This window comes from Zalophus californianus, chromosome 16 (genome assembly GCF_009762305.2).
Source record: "Zalophus californianus isolate mZalCal1 chromosome 16, mZalCal1.pri.v2, whole genome shotgun sequence".
In the NCBI taxonomy this organism is placed as follows: Eukaryota; Metazoa; Chordata; class Mammalia; order Carnivora; family Otariidae; genus Zalophus; species Zalophus californianus.
Genome location: NC_045610.1, coordinates 51,073,918 through 51,095,966, shown reverse-complemented (window position 1 = coordinate 51,095,966; position 22,049 = coordinate 51,073,918). Strand labels below are relative to the sequence as shown.

Genomic DNA, 22,049 nt, shown 5'->3' with positions numbered 1-22,049 from the left:
CGTGCACCTGACTTTTAAAATATACACAGTCTCCCTCTTAGAGATGCACAATTCAGGATAGCAGTTGAAAAAACCTGTAGAAAATAAACATCTTCACTCTATTTACGTATTTTCTAGACTTGCTTGAACATAGATGACTTTTTTCCACAGTACCCTTCCCTTAATATTGTCGGAATAATAGTCCCCGGAATAGCCTTTTGGAAATGCTGAGCAATAGTATAATCTCTTTGCAGCATTGGGTCGGGTGTGTAGGCACTGCTCCCCACTGAGATGAATGCTAAAGTTCACAGGGCTCGTTTTCATAGAGTTAGTTCAATTTTGGGGGTCTCCCAGGGCAACTCAATGGTTGACAAAAGCCAAGTCCCATGGCAGTTTTCCAAGCCTGAGATTATGGACTAGAGAGTAGATTATCAAGTACTCTCTCCTACTTCTGATGGGCCCATCCCCTTAAACCACACAGACATCTCTACTCAAGGCCACTGTGAGTCCCTTCCGGCTGCTGCACCATTGACATCAGTGGGGACTTCCTCTTCCCAGTCTTCAGCAGTGTCCTTTGGCCACCATCAGTTCCTTGAAAGACAAATCGAAAGACAAATTGGTACCTGGGCTATTCCTTAAAAAAACTGCTTAGTTCTTCACATCTGCGCAAACCAAAGCCATCACCCTGGGGCAGTCATCCTGCCTAATTCTTCCTAGGAAAACACCCTTCATCGTTTTTGTTTGTCCAAAAGAGTAGGCAGTTTTGCATCATTGCTAGAGTTTCTACACTGCCCCTGGTAACTGTCCATAGTCATAGGAACTGGGATGAGGCACGTCCTTCCTTTGACGTCTTGCGGTAGCTGAAGACCTCACAGCCATGCACGTGTTCGTTTTCAAACTCTGTGGAAGTTTCCCACCTCATCTCAGAAGAACATACTGGCTTAGAGGGATGAATCTGCTAGACAACGTGGTCATCCCGTATTGGATGATTTGCTCTGGCTTCTTCATGAACCTTGAGAAGACTTGTCTTCACTTAGCGGCTCTTGTAGACCTTCATTTTACAATAATAATCTTCGTGCTTCTTTAAACAATTACAGTTGCTAAGTCTGAAAGGGCAAGGGGACCCTATAGGATCAGCCCTCAGCCCCTTTTTCGGTAGAAATTGGATTTCTGTTGATCAGATATATTCTTTTAAGAACCAGTAAATTTCCCAACTCTACTCCCCCAGCAAAAATCCGTTATATTTACAGGACTATTAACATCTATATCTAGAGACAATCCTACCAAATGTTTCTTCCTTCCTGAAGCCCGGGGTCTAAAGCAGATGAAAGAGACTCCTTTATGAAGATTTTAAGGAATGAGAGTCCAACTCACTTGAATGACTTGAATCCTATCTAGCCAAGCTATGGAGAAAGAAACTCATCCCTTAAGAGTTCAACGTGGGCTTCTTCAAGAAGCCCTCCTTGACTACCACCCCCACACAGCTCAGTCTGATTTAGGTATGTTCCTCTCTGAGCCCTTAGCATGAGGGACAGATCTCCATTCACCTGTGTGTGTAGCATAGAGTTTTGATGTTCTGCTCACTGGCAGAAGGCCTGGGAGTCATTCACCTTTGTGGGTCTAGCCCATTAATGGTTTATTAAATTAACTGAAACTTCCAGGCCAAGGATTTTGGGGATTCAAGGATGGGAGATGACAAATGTTGCCTGTAACCCTCCCTACTCAACCTGCCTCTGATGATTGACATGGCTCCTTCACCACCCATTAGTTCCTAAAGAACTATTCAGTTTTACTCTGGGGTGATGACCATGAAGACTGAGTGTACTCTGTTTCCACCAGCCTCATGACTGTTTATTTGAAAAGTCTTGGACCATATGGACTCTCAGGGACCTCCTAGATACTACTCTGTCCAGAGTAAAACATCATAGGAAATTGCATAGCCTACGAATCTGGAGCCTGATACTGAGCATCTGGTTCATGAAGTTCCAGTGTTCAGTAGACAAAAAGCCACAATAACGGAACCAGCCCAGTGGCCATTTGTATGCACTGATGGTGAGTTGGGAATCCCACATAGACCAGAGTAGAAGTTCTAGAGGAATAAATGATAGGTCGGAGTCCATTCAAACCATTTCAAGAGAGATGATTATGTATATCTCTTTTCAACTCCATCTTCAATAGAATTAAAATCAACCATGGAGTAGGTGTTATATCACACAAGCAAGCCAATGCTACCCACTAGGGTTTTTTTTTTTTTTTTTTTTTTTTTTTCAAGAGAGCTCTTTGTAGACATTTATTGGCATACTGCTGGGAGAAACACACTTCCATCTCGATCAAACCCACGGGTGCTTACACAATTATAGATAAATGTCTGAGTTTTGTCCCAATCCACTCCTGGGCTTGAGAACTGCCCGAATGTGACAACCCACATTAAACAGGTTCCTTTGACGTTGCCTTGGTGGCCAGCAGTCCTATCTCCTGACATATTTAAATCAAGTCCTGTAAAGGACACATCGATGTTCTCACCAATATTTTTAAGCCACCGTTACATAATACCATCCAAATTCATATCAGGCACCATGCTAACGCAAGTTAATAATTTATGGCAAATAGATGGGGAGAAGGACAGTGTTTCTAACTTCAACTTCTTGCCAGAAATAAATAAATCATGTCTTTTAATTGAATTGGATTCTAATCTTGAGAGAGGTTAGTGATTTTTGTTTGTTCGCAAGAGGGTAAGGGGGCAACATTTTTTCATTTGCAAGACTGGTTTTCAGAAATTGTTATATAGAACTCATCAATTTAGTCAGTTGAACTGACTAACATTTATTGGTTATCAAGTACGGGCCAATAGCCAGGTGCAGGGACACTAAATTCTAATAAGACATGGATTCTGTCCTTTGGAAGCTTAGAGTCAAGGACATTCATTAAAGATGTAGGTGCTGCTCCTGAAGAAGCATGCTTAGGCCAGTATTTCTCTACATCAGGTTAAAAGTCATGATATTTTTAGCTTAGTGGGTAAGAGTCCAGCCTCTGGGATCAAACCTTGTTCAAAGACCCTGTTCTAGTATATACTGGCTCTGTGACCAGGAGTCATTTATCTGACCTCTTTAAATTTTGGTTTACTCAATGGGAGTAATCATAGCCCTTGTCTGTATCTTGTCATGAGGATTAACTGAGAAAATACATCCAAAACACATTGAGCAATACCTAGCGGATTGTAAGCTCTCAACAAAAATAGCATTTACTATTCATCTTCTTCTCCTCACCCCCACCCCACCCCCCACCAGGACAGGAAAAAACACAGCCAACTTCTGAGCTATCTCTACATGTCCAGTCTCTGCCGTGAAGTTGTTCCCAATGCCGTGCGTTCCAGAGACCCAGATCATTTCCTCCTCTGCCAGTTTCCAAGGCATTCATAGTAATCGTAGACATTGACCAAAATAGAAAAACTCCAAAGGTGTGTTAAAAGAGCAAGACTGAGATCTAACCCAAATACCTTTGAAAGGCCAGTGGGAGAGAGCCATTCTTCTAGGCTGTATTGTCCATTTGTAAATCCTTGTGTTATTGCTCACTCTCCAAGGGGTCATGTGCTTTGACTCTTGCAAGTCTCTGAGCTTCCCCGGGAGGGGCCGATGGCTTTGTACAGCTGTGGAGTCCCTACATCACCAATCACGCAACAGCCGCTCTCCAAGGACATTGCATAGATATTCTGGGAATCGCCATCTGTGAAGCTCAAGGGCCGGTTCTCCAACTGTTCCAAGGATGCAGAAGGTGAGCTTTGATTTTTCACTGGCTCTTGCTGTCCATGGAACATGGCCCTTGGTCTTCCCGCAGTGAAGAGAGAGTACAATGTTTTCTTTTTAGCTACCTTCCCTTAGCAGAGAAACCCTACACCTCCCTCCTCTAGGGTGTGCCTTAGCAAATCACCTGGAGATTCAAAGCTATTTATACCAGCTTAGCAACCTGTGGACAGATCTCCTGCCAGGATTCCCAAGCTCTTTGCTCATCATCCTGATTCACCCTTGTAACAGGAGTGTAGTTGGATCTGTTTTATCAGAACATGGCCTACATGCAGAGGAGATCCTAGTTCAGTGTCTCAACCATGTTTTAGACTCAACTACCCTTAAAGAGAGAGAAAAAGGTTTGAAAATGAGATCAAGCCGATAGATGTTTTAGGGAGTGAGATGGGTACAGGATCAAAGAATCACAATCAATTGATAAAGATTTTTTTTTAAAAGAAACCTCCATAACAGTTCATCATCGATCACATTTTTGTATGTTCTATGCACTATACTAAGTACCTTACATAGGCTTTCTCACAAAATCTTCTCAGAAACTCTTTGGGGGGAGGGGGTACCATTATTATCCTCAAAGCTGAGAAAACACAAAAGCTTAGTGGGATTAAGCAATTTCCACAAGATCACATAGTAAGGTTTGGGGCCCTCTTCATTTCTTCAAACAAACAAACAAACAAAAAACAACTGTATCTGGATAAGTCAAGTCTTTAAAATCCTGATGAGGAAAAGAAAAAATATAACTTCAACACTTCTTGGATTGCCTTTGAATAGAAGGGTGTTCTGGGCTGGTTGAGTAAGTATGATCTTTGTGCCTTTAGGTGTTTTCTGGTTGAACCGTCCTCTTTCACAACGATGTATTCCTGAAGCACAGACCAATCCTGCAAGTAAATTATGGTCTGAGTGGTTTTACAGCAGTTCTTGGTCTCAAGAACCAGTTTCCTGGGGGTGCCTGGGTGGCTCAGTCGTTAAGCGTCTGCCTTCGGCTCAGGTCATGATCCCAGGGTCCTGGGATTGAGCCCCACATTGGGCTCCCTGCTCCGTGGGAAGCCTGCTTCTCCCTCTCCCACTCCCTCTGCTTGTGTTCCCTCTCTCACTGTGTCTCTCTCTGTCAAATAAATAAATAAAATCTTTAAAAAAAAAAAAAAAAAGAAAGAAAAGAACCAGCTTCCCGGGTACACGTGCTTGCTCTGAAAGTCTGAATTCTAGAATAGGTTTTTTAAGGGCCTTCTGCATATCTTTCCAGCTTCAGAATCCACTCTCTCTCAACCTACCACCCAGCACCACACATGAACAGGAGATCTCGCTGCCCTCTCTCTCTCTCTCTGTCTCAAACAGTCTTATTGCCTGGCCTTACCTAACGACTTCTCTAAACACATCTGGGTCTTTCTGATCACTCCTTTGCACATCCTGTTCCCTCCACTCATCTTCTTGGACTCACTTCCAACATCTCTGCATTCAGAGAAACTATGATGTTTTCCCTGATCTAACAAACCCTACCCCCATGACATTTTAACTATTGGTTTACATGTCTGTCTTCCTGACTACATTGAGTGTTCCTTGAGGTTAGAGTTGTCTTCATATTCCCCAGAACCTAGTAAGTACTCAATCAATATTTACTAAATGATACAAAGGTACGATAAAAATCCATTCTTGATTCATGCCCCTGACAACTGCCAGAGACAAGCAACCGCCTTCCTTCACGCTTACGCTGCATCAGCATAAGGCTGTTTCTGAAACATTATCCCCATTCCACATACATATTTTGGCTGGCAAATTAAAAGGATTTCATAGGAATGAATCACAGTCAACCAACTATTATATATTTAATGTTCAGAGCTTTATGGGTACGTAAGCCTCTTAGAAGTGAGTTAGGATCTTCACTAGCCATTAGCAGAGGAATGTAGATGAGCACCTCCATCTGCATCATGATGACTGACCTGTGTGGGATGCTTTAACATTAACACAATCCAGAAGCCCATGGAAATGACGGCTTATCTTCTTTCTTAGGTGGCGAAGATCTAGGACATTCTCTCACACACATGCCTGCAGACTATTGTGCTGAAGGAGTCTTATATCTCCCTGGGTCACCCTCCAGAGAAAGATGACCTCCCCCTTCTGTGTGTCCAGCAGCCTGACCCCCTTCTTCTGGTCTCCTGTACTCTGTTGGTCTGCTCAAGTTCCTCAAAGAGCCAACCTGCACCAAGTCCCCACTGGGTTAGTCTTGTGTAGCCACAGTTACCACCAGGTTAGACTGTTATTGAAATGTCCAGAAATGCCCAGACACAGGCTATCTATATTATAGATACTTACTTTGTAAACACTTAAGCCACTTGTGATTTCTTTCTCGGCTTCACCTTCATCGGAAGTGCTCCAACAGTAGTTCCTGGAAGCCTAAGTGGCTTAAACACTTCTTCAGTTGTGATTCCTAAATAGAAAACATCATCCAGTGGCAGAAGTGAGTGCTACAGGACTGAGACAAGGAAATCCCAGCACAGCCAACATCTCAAAGAGTCTATCCTGAGCAAGAAGGGAAAAGAACCTCTTAAATACACAATGAACATTTTATGGCCCAATGACCTCTTGAATGTTGAAAACTCACTCTCCAGGATCTGGAAATAAATGACTGTATGCTGATAGGGTCAAAAGGCAGCCTGTGGGACTGGGTAGGCTATCCACTCTCGCTTTCCCCCTCTCGACCTCCCACCATACTTCTAAGAGAGACCACCCTTCTCAACCAGGGAGCCCACAGGGAATTAAACCCTTATACCCTAAAGCATCTATTGTATGTAATGAATTAACTTCTCTCCTTTGCATCTAGAATGGTCCTAAATCTGTCCCTAAAAGCATTTCCTATAGGGATTAATGCTTTCATGGAACCCGACCTGAAAAAGTCTGCACATAGGGGACTAAATTTTGTTTCTTAACAAGCAGTGCTTGATTTAAGGCACCCAGTGTTTGGTAATCTGTAATGGCAGACCTAGGAAACTAATACAATAGTGTGTTTGTAGTTTACTATGTGAAGATATTAGAATTTTGGTTAGGTACATTCCTATTTCTTTTATGTTTTTGATGCTGGCATAAAGATATTATTTTTAAAAATTATTTTCTAATTATCTGTTGTACTACATGGAAATGCAATTGATTTTTCTATTCTGACCTTATATTATGTGTCTTGGCATGAATGTCTTGGTGTGGATTTCTTGGGGTGGCAGGTTGGACTTGGCCCATGGGACACAGCTTGCCAACCTCTGCCAGGCTGATGGATGTGACATGAATATTCAGACCCAGTATGGTCAAATTTTCGGATTTTGCAAGAGAAACTGGAAATACGGATTGTTCTTTAATTTGAAATCACCTGATTTTTAAAGTCTGTCAATAAATACTAATTTGGGGGGCGCCTGGCTGGCTCAGCTTATAGAGCATGTGACTCTTGATCTCAGGATTGTGAGTTCAAGCCCCACGTTGGGTGTGGAGATTACTTAAAAATAAAATCTTAAAGGGGCGCCTACATGGCTCAGTCAGTTAAGCGTCTTGACTCTTGATTTCGGCTCAGGTCACGATCTCAGGGTTGTGAGATCAAACCCCTGTATCAGGCTCTGCACTGAGCATGGAGCCTACTTAAGATTCTCTCTTTCCCTCTCCCTCTGCCCCTCTCCCTGCTTGAACTCTCTCTCTTTCTTAAAAAAAAAAATTAAAAATTAAAAATAAATAAAATCTTATAAATAAATAAAAATTATTATTTTTTCACCAAAGTACTGGATGAAAAAGGAAAACAGAAAAAAAAAAAAAAAGAATCTTCCTGGCCCCATGGAGCACAGAACATATTTGTTAGATCATAAATGTGGTTCTCTTTAAGAATGAAAAGTAACCTACTTTGTTTCATTTAGTGCTCTTTGCCTTGGCTTTAATGTTGTCTGACACTAAGGGAAGATTCATCTTTCTTTTAACTTACATTTACCTGGCGTGCCTTTTCCCAGGCTTTAATGGTCAACCTCTATGAGCCATTTTATTTTAAATATATCCCTTTTCTCAGCTTAGAGTTGGGTTTTACTTTGTAATCCAGCCATATTTTTAACATCTTGATATGTAGACCATTTACGGTTATTGACACGCAAGATAAAATGACTCTGCTTCGTCTGGGTTTCTGGAGGCCGAGATTCGCCTACTGAAGAGACACGCACCTCCAGCAAAGATTTAGAACGAGCATGTAGTCAAGATGGCTGCATTGATAGGGTTTAATGTGCGTAACACCCCTTGGAGTGTATAACTGAATATTTTAAAGACCGTTCTCATTTATTTGCAGTTACATCACAGAGTCCCCTGGAAGAAAACCATGGAAGAAAAAAATTATGCTTCCCTTCCTCCTTTTTTTTCCCCAACGTTCAAAGGAGCACAAAGCCAGTTAGAGTGGTGGGATTGTGTGTTTCCCATATGCCAAGGGGCACCCCCATATTTCTCAGCGGCTGGCTGCAGAGAAGTTGGCCCCAATTTCCAGAAGTGGAGAATTCAAGCATGTGACAATGGGGAGACTCACTCCATTGCCCAAAGCAACTGGAAAAACCTGTTCTGGTTTTCCAGTCCCACCACTCAAACTGCCAACAGACAGAAAGGAAACATGAGAAAATTGCCTCCTTATCTCAGGCCTTCTGCTTCTTGGTCCTAAGTAGGGAAGATACATAAGGGAGAGTATTGTCATGCCTCTATCCAATAGCCCCTCTCCTAGATCACGGACCCTGAATTCACTTCCTTCCCTCCCACGCCGTGTGGTCCAGGTCCCTCATTTAGACAGAGAGGGGCAGGAATAAAGGGGGAGTCTGCTGCCAGGAAATATGGAGAAGGAACAGAAAAGCAGAACATCTCTTTGGCAGGCTGCTGATGGGATAATGGACTCCCCAGCTGAACTTCCAGGCACCTGGGATGGAAAGAAACATCTCCTCTCCTTCCACTGAAGCTGAAGGGCTCAGAAGGATCGGGTCACCCTGATTCCAGCCAACCCAAGCTGGCAAGGACACGAGGCTGGGTTTTCTCTGCCTTGGAGGCCAGCTGTGTTTTGTCCAGTCCAGCCCAGCCCAACCCAGCCCAGTGGGTTGCCCAGTTACTTGAGCCTCCATTAAGTCTCCTGTTAGGTTACATTTGAATCTTCACACCAACCAGAAGGCAGGGATTCAAGTTTTAGTGTTTTTGTTTTTGTTTTTGTTTTCAAAAGCCCTTCTCTGGGTCTTAAGGAGTATATTTTGGTGAGTAGAATATGGGATTTGAAGTCAGACAGAAGTGGATTTGAATATTGTCTCTGCCACCGAGTAGCTATGTGACCTTGAACAGTGTCCTTAAGAACAAAGTGAGGGAGAAAAAAAAAAGAATGAAATGAGGTATGCCTGAAATACCTACTGCACCATTGAACTCGTCAGGATTCTCCTGAGACAGACTGATTTATTTTAAAGAATTGGGCCCACACATCTGTGGAAGTTTGGCAAGTCCCATTCAAGTCCTAAAACAGATGGCTGGTGAACCAGGAGGAGCCAATATTGCAAGTGAAGTCCAAAGGCCATTGCTGGCAGAGTTCTCTCTTGCTCCAGGGAGGTCAGCCTTTGGTTCTCTTCCGGCCTTCACCTGATTGGACGAACCCCACCCACATTATGGAGGGCAACCTGCTTTATTCAGAGTTCTCTCCCACTCATTTCCCTGATTCTTGAACCAGTAACTTTTATTTCTCCCAAATACCTTCCTCCTTTTTCTCTGCTTGGGCCCTTTGGTCATTGACTCTACACTGTTGAATGAAGAACATCTCCCAGAGATGCTCACTCATGGAATTTCCTACATGTGTATCCCATCGTTGTCCATGACTGTCCCAGTGACCCTCTGTCCTTCACTGTACTCTGCTCCTCCTGGTTCTGCTGGACTAGGCACCCAGCAGACATTTATGCGCACCTAAGACCACCTGTCTCACGCTATGGATGGTTCCTCCCCCCATGGTGTTTAGCCCCTTCAGAGGAAATTATGATAAGTACAAATAAGAATATTCACAAGCAACAAATCGCAAAGATTAAATGTACCATTTTCTTGGCAATCACCCACTTCAAATATTCCTGAGTTCCCTTCCTCTTATATTTGGTTTCCTGGTCTCTGTTATTAAGAAAATGGAACAATGGTATCCCCTCTTGGTTCCTTTCCCCCTGTTCCTCCCCCTCTTTGGCCAAATCAGTGAAGTTTCTTATACAAAGCTTTTTTTTTAAAAAGCAGATGGTGGAGTAAATGGGGATTTGCTCACCAGCAGCTACTGACCAATTAACAGCAAAAAGGATTTGGGGCAGAAGGAAAAGCGTTTCTCAAAACTAGAAAACATGCAAAGATCTGTCTGTGCAGATTAATTGATCTCTAAGAGAGAAATCCTGTGGACACATTTACAATTTCTAAAACTGGAGAAGGATCATTTCTTTTTTTTTTTTTTAAAGATTTTATTTATTTATTTGACAGAGAGAGAGACAACGAGAGAGGGAACACAAGCAGGGGGAGTGGGAGAGGGAGAAGCAGGCTTCCCGCGGAGCAGGAGCCCAATGTGGGGCTTGATCCCAGGACTCTGGGACCATGACCTGAGCCGAAGGCAGACACTTAACCGACTGAGCCACCCAGGCGCCCCGAAGGATCATTTCCTGAATGCAGAATTATACAGAGTGCCAAAGTGGGGTCCGGGAAAATCCCTAAAGATAAATAAGGCATGAGAAGCATAGACACAAGGAACTTGAGAAAATTTAAAGAACTCCTTAACCCACCAACGAATGTATGACTGAAAGAGTGTGAAAAGTCACAAATAAGCACCCAAAAAGGCATCAGATGCACCTCCTCCTCTTCCACGGATATCTAATTCCTACCCAAACTTAAATCCCTGGATCAAATTCCTCCTCAATCCTTAAAGATTTCCCAAAGCACTCCAACCTATGTGCTATCACCTCCTCTCCAAACTCCTGGAGAAGTGTGCTGTCATATGCTATCTGGCAAACTGGTACAACTTTGCTTTGCTCTTGCTCAGCTTTTCCACGCTTGGCCTTTTTTAATTCTCTTTGGACTGGAACATTCTTGAGGGTTTTGTGCACAACTTGCTTCTTCATATCCCTCGCAGAACATAACACAGTGATTGCAAAGATCACTCAAGGAGTATGGTTTGAAGGGCGCCTAGGTAGCTCAGTTGGTCGAATGACTGACTCTTGATTTTGGTTCAGGTCATGATCCCAGGGTTGTGAGGTCAAGCCCCTCACGAGGCTCTGCGCTCAGCACAGAGTCAGCTTGTCCCTCTCCTTCTGCTTCTCCCCCTGCTCACACACTCTCTCTCTCAAATAAATTAATGAATAAAATCACACAAAAAAAGAAATACAGGTTGATTCATTAAGATGTGTCTTATTTTACCCACATCTTCAGGAAATAACTAGAGAACACCCACCTACTTATTCAGTAAAGATAATAGTTTTTTTAAGATTTCATTTATTTATTTGAGAGAGAGAGACAGAGATAGCAAGAGAGAACATGAGCAGGGAAGAGAGGGAGAAGCAAGTTCCCTGTTGAGCAGTGAGCCCGATATGGGGCTCGATCCCAGGACCCTGAGATCATGACCTGAGCTAAAGGCAGACACTTAACTGACCGAGCCACGCAGGTGCCCCTCACCAAAGATAATAGTAACGTAATCATATTAGCAGTTGGCAGGTACTTAGCCCTTATTCTGGGCTAAGATATATTTTAATCACTTAATACTAAGCACTTACATTTTAATACATGAGTAACAAATACTAATTACTTAGTGTTAGTAGTACTTAGTAACAAATCCATGAAATAAGCACTTTTACTAACCCCATTTTACAGATGAAGAATCTGAGGCATGGCAAACCAAGGTCTATAGTTAATAAGTTGCAGAGCCAGTTTTTGAACCCAAATTAATTGACTCTAGAGCCAGGACTCTTAGCCACCATGGTATGTTTAGAAAGAAACATAGCCCCCAAAAGCAGACAAACATGTCTAAACCCTTCCAGGACACTTTAAAAACGATTCTATGTGCCCGGCACACAGAAATATAGACATTAATGTGCCAAATTTGAAAAATGTACATGATACTCACAACATAACTGCATAAAGTCTAGACACCTCCATCTTCCATTGAGAACCTTTCACGATTTTCCCCAGCTTAATCTAGGTCCCTCCTCACCATCTTTTTTCCCATGCTGGAGTACTCATAGGACCCAGAACACTTTCCAAACTTTCCCCCTGTGGCAACTTTGCCTAAATCTTACTGCTGGGTGGCCCCTGCGCCCCAGAGCTCTCTGCCCCAGTTGGGGTTGCCTTACAAGACCCAACTTTGATCTGTCCTATCCAAGAACTTCACCCTCTGCCTTTCCTTCCCCATCGGAATTTATATCCCTCTCCCCATAATCAGATAGTATCTGCGATAACATGACCCTCACGACTTGCATTCAGAGAAGCTTCCTTGCATGGGTGAGAAAGGCAGGGTGTCAGAGCTGATAAGCTGCTGGCTGTACATACTTCCCTACCCGTTCACTTATGTTTCTGCCAGAATGAGGCAACCAATCCTTCTATCTGTCTACTGGGGTCTGCGAGGCATGGGCCTCAGAAGAAAAAAAAAAAGATGTAAACCCCAAAGTTTCACACTCATCAATAATGCTAGAAAAATTATGAAGGGTTATGAGAAAAATAAGTCTGAATCCACTAAAATTTACTTTTAAAAATAACTCTTCCCCATTCAATACTTTATTCGTGGTAACAAATCACTGATGACACCTTTCGCAATGAACCAGACCCAGCAGAGCGTGTTAAGAGCAAAGCTGCAAAGTGCTGCCCTAAAGGGTCCTCTGGTTTGAAAGGCTCTGGAAGGCACAGACTATGGCTAATTCACCGGAAGAGCCTCACCCAGTGCTCCAGTCACAGGAGAAACTTATTACCTGTGAACGGCATTGACCTGGACTGCCTTGACCAAGACTCCATGAAGGTTTGATCAGACTAGCTCCTGGGGTAGAAGACAAGGCCCACGGAGATATTGAACAGCTGGTTAAACAAGCCTTTACCACACCCCCCGGGCACCAAGTCCTGAGAGTAGACACTCCAGATAATGGATAGTGGAGAAGGGGCACATCCCCACCCTTTAAAGAGGGTGTATGGGAGACAAGACCAACCAATATGTAATCAGCATAAACATGCAGAGAAAAATACAGTAATTCCCAGAGTATGTTGAGGGGGAGGGAGGAATGGGTTAGGTGGGAGAAATAAACCACAAGATCACCGGGAGAGAAGACACTGGTTGTTGCGTCCCTGCCTCACCTAGTTATTAGTACTGGGAGAAAAAAACCCCAGCGAGCAGTCTGGAGTGGACCTCGGAGTGACATTGCCCCCTGCTGGGAAGGGCTGGGGTCAGCAGAGCCGGGCTCCAGACTTGGTAGAGCTCACTTTGGAATGTGGGGATGTCAACAGCCACCAGTCTACCATACGAGGTGGTCTATCCTCTCTGGGAACCCACGCAGGGCTCCCTCTATGGTTCTTTCTAGAACATTCATGCGGTTGCCTGCTCTTCTCGGAAGGAAGGACAGTTCCACACGGGATATATCTTAGGTGTGGATGACTATCCACCTCTTGAGCTCCTTGCTACCGAGGAGAAAATCTTGTGTGGCACACGGAGACCCAGCTGGCCGCTTCCTACCTCACAAAGTCGGTGGGTGTCCCTCTCAGAGAGAGACACTCAATGACAGAGGAAGGTTAGCAGATGCCATGCTGGCTTCCCCCTAAGTTATAATAATTGGCGATTAGGTAGAAAGGAACCTTTCTGCTAATAAGCTGTCTTCCCCATAATCATTTATATTCACTATTTTTATATAAATCTCAGGAAATGTCATTTTATAGGAAAGATTCTTATTAACTTCTTCTTGCAATGTCATCTTAATGGACTGGGCGAATCAGCAGGCTTCCCCTTCTATATTTGACTATCCCAAGAATTTGTAGATGATACAACTTGGCAATGTTTCAGCATGGCCCCCAAAAAACTGGAAAATCTGTCCTTAAAGCATTAAACCATTCCATTGAGCAGCTTTGCAAAAGCTATGTATAATCCCTTAAGGATCTAAGATTGCTGTTTTTAAAATAATTTCATGAATTAAACTTTTGGGGGGCATTGACTTGTGAGTTCATATTTTCAGTACCTGGCTATGTGTTTTTATGAATATCCCATCCCCAAATTCATGTTAGAGCCTAAGGCCCAATGTGATGGTATTAGGAGGTAGGGCCTTTGGGAGGTGATGAGGACATGGCGATAGAGCCCTCATGAATGAGATTAGTACTCTGTAAAAAAGACCCCACAGATTTCCCTTGCCTCCTCTGTCATGCGAGGACACGGCAAAAAGACAACCATCGATGACCAGGAAAGGGGTCCTCACTCGTCACTGAATCTGCCAGTGCCTTGATCTTAGACTTCCCAGCTTCCAGCACTGGGAGAAATAGTTTGTTGTTTATAAGCCACCCAGTCTAAGGTATTCTGTTATAGCAGCCCAATGGCCTAAGATCATCAAACTTTTCTAGCAGGGATTTGTTATTGTTTGATCAGCAACAATAGGATAGACTAGAAGTATCCCCAATACTTACATAGAGATCCTGGACCCACCACTAGCTGTGCAGTAGGACACAAGTCTCATGAGCTCCTGGACTTCAGTTTTTCCCACTTTCGGAAGGGAGGTAAATACAGTTCCCACACAGAATTTGTTGAAGAGGTCGAATGGGAAACCGCCTATGGATCTCTTGTGATGGAAGCGATATATCGATGTTCAGCAGAGCACTGCTGCTCATGTTTCTACCCTCCCTATGATCACAGGGGACTGGCTCCCAGATGGAGAGGGTCATAAAATCCAGATCTAGGCTTCAACAAAATCCCACCGTTGTCATCAAGATGTCAGTGCAGCATTTGACCACTGAGCTTTGAACCTCAGAAATATACTTTGGCCAAACCAAAAAGGACAAAAGATTCTTGGATAATATATTGCCACCAGTTCTCCTTTTTATGAGTATTTCCCTCTGTATCAAAGTAGCTAAGCTTTAAAAAAAATTCTTCCTGATGAAATAAGGGTGAGTTGTAATCCACGCTCATGTTCATTTTTCCTTCTGACATCGTGTGAGATCGGCACTTTTTTATATATGTAGGATGGGCTCAGCTGCACCTCATTCAGAAAGAATGAGAACATTACTCTAGAAAAGATGACGGTAACGCTGTCATGTTCTCACCCTTATATATGACTGGGTAGCCCACACAACCTGCCTAGTTCTGTTGTTTATTTCACTCTAGAGCTAATACAACCAGTTTCAGTGGCAATTCTATTAGCAAAAGATGGTGAAAAATAATGGTGGTAAATCTGCAGGAAGACTCAAGCTTCTAGAGCTTATGGGGGTCATCCGAGAGAATCCAGATTAATATCTATGCTCCACATGCACAATGTATGAAGCAGTTAGAACAATACCTGGAACAGAGGAAGCATCGTGGACATGGGTAGCTTTTATGTGATCTGTGTGGAGCAAGGAACAGACAACTAGTACCCTGGGATTCTGACTTGCAAAGCCCTTCTAGAAAGCCTAGGGCTCCCCAGAGTATTTCCTGCTGCACCTCTAGTAAGTCTCTTGGCCTCTATGAAGGACATGTTTCTCAGGCCTCCTGCAAACAGACTCACCCAGCAACCCTCCAGACTTCGGACACACCCTTCAGTACTAGGATAAATACAGTATCATTTGCCAAATTAGGACCTGGCTGAATTACAGTAGGTCCCCGCTGAGAGACAGCGCGGCATGTAGAGCCAAGCTTTTGGAGTCAGACTGACCCAGAATCCAATGCAGGCACAGCCACTTACTAACTTTGTGACTCTATGAGTAAGTTGCTTGGCATTTTGGAGCCTAGTTTTCCTTGTTATTCAGAACCCAAACGAGTTTTATTTTATCAAGTACTTATACATAATTTACTAAGTACTTAGCAAATATCAGCTTATTTAATTCTCTGAACAAGCCCACGATGTAGGTACTATATTAGCCTCATTTTATAGATAAGGACATCAAGGCACAGAGAGGCCAGGTAACTTGCTCAAGGTCACACAGTTAGTTAGTGGCAGAGACAGGGTTCGAAGCCAGGCATTCTGGCTACTGAACCCTTGTTCTTAACCACCATCCTATCTAATCTATAGTAGTCAAGAAAGAAACCATTATATTTTTGTTAAAATGGAAATTTTATCCACAAAAGTAGTAAGAATCCCTTGTACCCAAGGACTTAGCTTAAACAGTTATCAACATTCCACTGTTCTAAACCAAGAGACTTTTTAATTTGTATTTTCCTTAAGTCGTACTTTTAAAAAAAATAGTCATTCTTTTTGATCTCCTTTACCTCGTTGGATAAATTTAAGTAACTGCCTTTGGTTTTCTTGCGCCATCAAAAAGATAAGATGGCAGGTCCTTGTTTTTGTACAGTACTTTTATAACGCCATTGTCTACATTATTTGGTACAGCTGAGTAGTTGGGATTATTTCATTGAATTTTTCAGCAACCTTTTAAGACAGGAAGTAAGATTGTTATTATCCCATCTCAAAAATGGTCAAACGAAGCCCAGAGAGCTTGAAGATTCTGCCCAAGTTCACACGCCTAGTAAGCGATGTCTTATATCAAAACAAAATTTGAGTTTTAAGATTTTTGATTGATTTATTCTCTGGATATCAAGATAAGTGAAAAAATAGTGGATTCTGGAATTTGGTAGATTTCAGTACAAATCTTCATTCTTCCTCTTATGTACAACCTTACACAGGTGACTCTGAGCTTCGACTTCTCCTCATTCAAATGGGCAAGTAAGACTTACATCACAGGTTTATTGCAATACTTTTTAAATAACTGCATTATTAATCGCATTTTAAATTATTACACTTTTAATTATTACATTATTCAAAATATTATAAATATACACATAATGTATGTCATCTAGTATATATGCGTGTAACCAATATATACACGTATGGAAGTGTGTGTGCATGTTTGTGTGTGTGTCATCCAATACTGTGATTATCCCATAGCAGGTAGGTGCCCATTAAATGTCAGTTCCCCTTTCCCCTTCTAGATAGGAGCAATCAGAAGAAAAAGCCCCCTGATTACTCAGTAGTCGCCTGCAGTACTTCCAAATCTCCCCAAAATTTCCAGCGTGAAGATACTCACCAGAGTCCCTGAATGCTTTTATTCTTCCCCCAAACTGTTTACTTCTCTGGTTCTCTGTGGCCCCCTCGCACAGAGAATGTCCCAGACTTGTTCTATTACATAATGAAACTTCCTACTTTGAACTTGGCACAATGCCTGGTGCAGAGCTGGCATTCAATATATTTTTGTTGAATGGCTCAATGAGTAAATGAGATTAAGCATCTAGCGAAATGTATGAATTATTACATTTTTAAGAGATTCGTGATGATTCTTTTCCATACATATGTGAAGTCATTTCCATTGGAACTAATAGATTTTTTCAAGTACTAATACTTCGGAAACCCATTTTAATATGCAGAGAGTAATAATACTGAATCCATAGATTCATCCTGAAGGCAAACATCAGCCTTTCTCCATCTACGTAATTATAACTTTGAGTTAGTGAAATACATAAAGTTGTGTTGTGTCTAATGCTTTATGTTTAAATTGGAATCCACTTCTGTACCCAGATAAGAAGCCGAGATAAGAACAAATGATCCCCAGCTTTCACTTAGAAGACCAGTCCACGGGCAAAGTGCATCACCTTGCAGAATGACACACAAGCTGCCGTAGATTGAGGACTCAACCGCATCCCTAGTTGAGCAATGACTGTTCCTTAAACCTCTTCTTGGGCATCCTTCTGTATTCTCTCAGCATGGTGTCCCATGGAAAAACGATGCTCTTCCAGCATCTTTGTGCTTATTCTTCCCTGAAGAACGCTGCAGTCAGTCCCACAAAGCTCCAATTCAGGGTCTTTCCACCGCTGAAGTATCTCTGGGGAGAGAAAAGGGTACGGTTCAAGATAACCACGGCCTCAAGGCACAAGGGTGCCCTGGGGAGGCAGGAAGGGGACATGGGTGGCCTTCACATTCGTAGCTGGAATGGTGAATTTGGAATTAAGAGACCAAAATGCTAGGTCCAGTTCTATCATTAAGTGAAATCTTCCTCCTCTGTATTTAAAAAAAATAAAAAAACAAACTTCTAACCTCAGGGTTTTAAGTGACCTCAAATATCATCCTGTCTGACTCAGAGGGAATCACCATGGCCTAGTGCAATCGGCGTAGGTTTCTTGGGTTGAAATCTCCTGTTTTGATAGTCTGACGCTGACAGTTAGAGATGAAGGATACTGACATGAGTTAGGCCGGACCCCATTATTTCACCGCTCCGAGCCTTCGCGCCCTGCCTCAGAGGGGCTTGTCCTGACTTTGCTTCTTTCTGAAAGACAGAGATTCCTCATGAGAAGTTGGCTCCCATCTCCAGGGCTTTAAGATTCCGTAATTATGTTGATGGATAGGAGCCAGCGGTTCTTAGTAATGACGCGAAGCCAGAACTGACCCTCCAGGTAACACCCCTAGGCTCTTCTCCCTCGCTCCGCGACTGTAAAACAGAATGAAAACCTGCAGATAGAAGCAATCAGGCACATTTGAGGAGTGGCTGGTAAGAATGGGTGCTGAGGGTTTGTGGTAAGCAGCCAGTGGAAATTCCCTGGGCATCTGGGAGCAAGAAACAGAAACTCACTCCAGCTCGCTTCCAAAGTGGGAAATGGATTTTGAGGTTGCACAGACATGGCTTACAACGGGTTACACATGACCCCCCCCCACCCTTGGGGGCCCTGGAACTGAAGGCTGGGTGTCATCAGGAACTCAAGCAGCTTCTCTCCGCATCCCTCTCTCTGGGGCGACAGGTTTTCTTGTCACTGCTGTATGTCCCCCTCACTACCCTTATTCTATCCTTGCTCCAACTTCTGTGCTCCCTCATTCACTCGCGGGGCACCCGCAACTAACGTATCAAGCTCCAACACACGACCTTCCAGTTCCCCACACCATGGCTCAGTGCTTTAGCTTCTGTGCCTCAGTTTCCAATTTCTAAATCTCTCTGAGATTACCCATCAAATTTAGCTGTCTGCCAACAGTCTGAACCCTATCAAAATGGCCACATCAACTTGTGGTCCTCCCGCTCATATACACAGTCTCTGTATCCTAACTCACTAATTTAAATGCCGTGTAGAGCAAACATATAAATAAGCCGAGTCAAGGCATTTTTAAAGTGTAGTTTATTACACAAAATATATGTTCACTTTAGAAAAATTAGAAAGCACAAAGAAAGATATAAATAAGCCATAATCGAGGAAATTCGATGTATCTCCTTTGCACGTATAAAGACAGATACTATTTTTTACAACATGAAATTATATTGCAGTTGTTTCATGACCTCTTTTCACTCAATAACGTATGATGAGCCTCTTTCAATTTATCATCCTGTTTAACTAAAGAAAAGGAGACTTTGATCCGGGAATGTTAGCTAATATTTACTGAACATCCAAGCTGTGTTTTTCTATATCCTTTAGCTACCTTAGCTGATTTAAACTTCACAACAACACAAGACAGGAACCATCACAATTCCTATTTTGTAGATGAGAAACCAAGGCACAGAAAGGGTAAGTAACTTACCCGGCATCATTCAGATGTGAGAGTGTTAGCACCATGCCATCCAGCAACAGAGCCACGTTCTTAACTGCTACATGGGAGAGACTCAACACTCAAGTTCTCCTCCTTCCTCTCCCAGAGTTTTGGAGACAGGGAAGAGGGACAAGGCAAGAGCCAAGGAAGAGCGTATAAGAGAGAGACACAGAAATTTGTAATGGGAAACAGAAAAAGGGTGCAAGGAAGAAGCAATGTAAAAAAGCAAGTAATAATAATAATAAGAGCAACCACACAGTGAGGAAGTAAACTATTGAACTGAACTCCATTAAATTGCCATTTTTGTGAGTCAAAACCAATTGAATACTGGTATTCAATTCAACAAATTCAAACAGTTTATTAAAGTCCATCACAAGAGGAGATGGAAATCCGTGCTCTTGGTTCTCCACTAAACTGAGGAACATTTTATGCTCCTCTCCATTAGTTATATATGTTAGGCTGATAAGTGACCAAATAAAAGCATCCTGGTTTCTGGAGAAACTGGTGGATTTATCCACACGTGGGATATTCCAACTCCTCAACATACCCTGGAACTCAAAGTTGTATCGGGAAAAAAAAAAAAAAGTGAAGTCATCAGAGTTGAGTCTGTTGGTAAGACTATCATAGAAATAGAATATATAACTTCCAAAGACTTAGAGGCAGGGAATAAACAGATTAAAGAAAATTTACTAAACTAAAAGGTCAAAAATAAGGCAGGGGGAAGGGGCAGAGAGCAAAGAAAAAGTATAATAAATAGAAAAAACAGTATGCCAGACATTAGTCCAAATAGAGCTTAATCAGAATAAAGATACGTGGATTACCCTAGAAAAGTACTGATCAAAATAAAGATGCTCTAACCATATAAATGTCAGATGGAATAGACTGGAAAAGATATTATTTAAGGACAAGGAAGGTTATCACATAATAAACCAGAAGAACATAAGAAAGCAGACAGTGAACATCAGCAACATTGCCTCAAAATATCAGGTTGAGCCACATGAAACTGTCAGTATTTTACTGACCTATAAAAGCAGCAATTTCATAAAGTCAAAAGAATTAGGAAAATTTGAACTTCTTAACATACGATTTTTTTTTAAAGACTTTTCATTCATTTATTTGACAGAGGGAAACAGAGTGAGAGAGAGAACACAAACAGGGGGAGTGGGAGAGGGAGAAGCAAGGCTTCCCGCCGAGCAGGGAGCCCGATGCGGGGCTCGATCCCAGGACCCCGGGACCATGACCTGAGCCGAAAGCAGACGCTTAACGACTGAGCCACCCAGGCGCCCCTCCTAACGTATGATTTTAACATTGATCTGTTACAAACTCATAAAGTGATCAAAAGATTAATAATGATGTTGAATATTTGAAGAGCATGGTTTAGATACTTTAAAAATCCACATGTTTAGAATTGTCTCAACTCCTAGGTAATCTACATTCTTTGCAAGTTTGCAGGGAATACTTCCAAACGTTGAACACAGGCTAGGCCATAAAGGACATCTCAAATAATATCAAAGTACTGATAAAGCATACAAACTATATTCTCTGACCACAGCACAGCAAGAGGTCAATTCTGCCCTCCTCACCCCTCCCAAAAAATAAAAATAAAAAAATAAACCCAGCCCAAACTACCCCTGTATATTTGGAAACTAAATAGTGATTCTCAATTCTTCATGGGTCAAGAAGGAAATCTGACAGAAGTTAAGAATCAGGCCAAGCTGGTTTAGCATGGTCTGATTTTTCCCATTTTATTCAGTTGGTGTGATTTCACATCTGGTAATGCCATTAAAACTAATACAGTAAGCCTCAGGTACCAAGGAGCCTGGTTTTTAGTGGGAAATACTACGAAGTCTTAAATGGCTTATTTATTTCACCCATTTGTCCACAGATCTTGTGTCTAGGTTTTACTTAGTGTTTCCTCCATTTTCTTCCCTGGGATTCCTCTCAGAAGCCCCCTGATCTTCACATTTGTAAAGCCCACAGGTGTCGAGTACTTGTCACATGACCCCAAGGCTGTCATCACTCAAGGCCCTTCTCTGAACTCTGGGGATTGCTGAGAAAACATCCTGGGAGTATTTACACAGACAACCAAATGACATCTCAAAATACCAGCTGCTTTCACCCGTCACAAACAGGCTTCCCAATCCATAATATCACTTCCGGATTCACCCTTGTCGTCCGTCTTGTTGAGGTAAATATGCATCCCCTCTACTCATGGATGTGGGCAGATCTGATTGTGTTTCTTTAGAGATCCAAACACATGGAGGCACATGAAAAGACAATTGCTTAGAACAGCATATGCTTCCAAAGCAGAGTGATACCCATGAGAGCAGGGGGATGTATTTTGCTTCAGAGCACATGTTCCAACCCAAGGAAAACGCATCCTTCAAAATGTCGTGAGCATTAGAACACAAAGGGGAGAAAACATGCAGAGGTAAGCAAAGCTAAAATCTCTTTCCTAAGCCTCCCGTTAAAACAGGCCCGGGAATTCCATCTGCAAAATTCTTCCAGGAACATCATAATGTCAACATTCCAAAGGAGGCTAGAGCCCCCAGAATCAGGGTCTAGGATGCCAGGAAAA

General features: G+C 42.6%; 1 long non-coding RNA gene across 1 annotated transcript; it reads right to left on the bottom strand.

Annotated features, from left to right (window-relative positions):
* Window positions 1-12,100, bottom strand: LOC113908149. The gene is made up of 3 exons (XR_003515366.2): window positions 11,881-12,100; window positions 6,087-6,201; window positions 1-570 (listed from the first exon to the last, which is right to left on the bottom strand). It is a non-coding gene; the product is annotated as an uncharacterized LOC113908149 (long non-coding RNA).
* Between the last annotated feature and the right edge of the window lie 9,949 nt (window positions 12,101-22,049).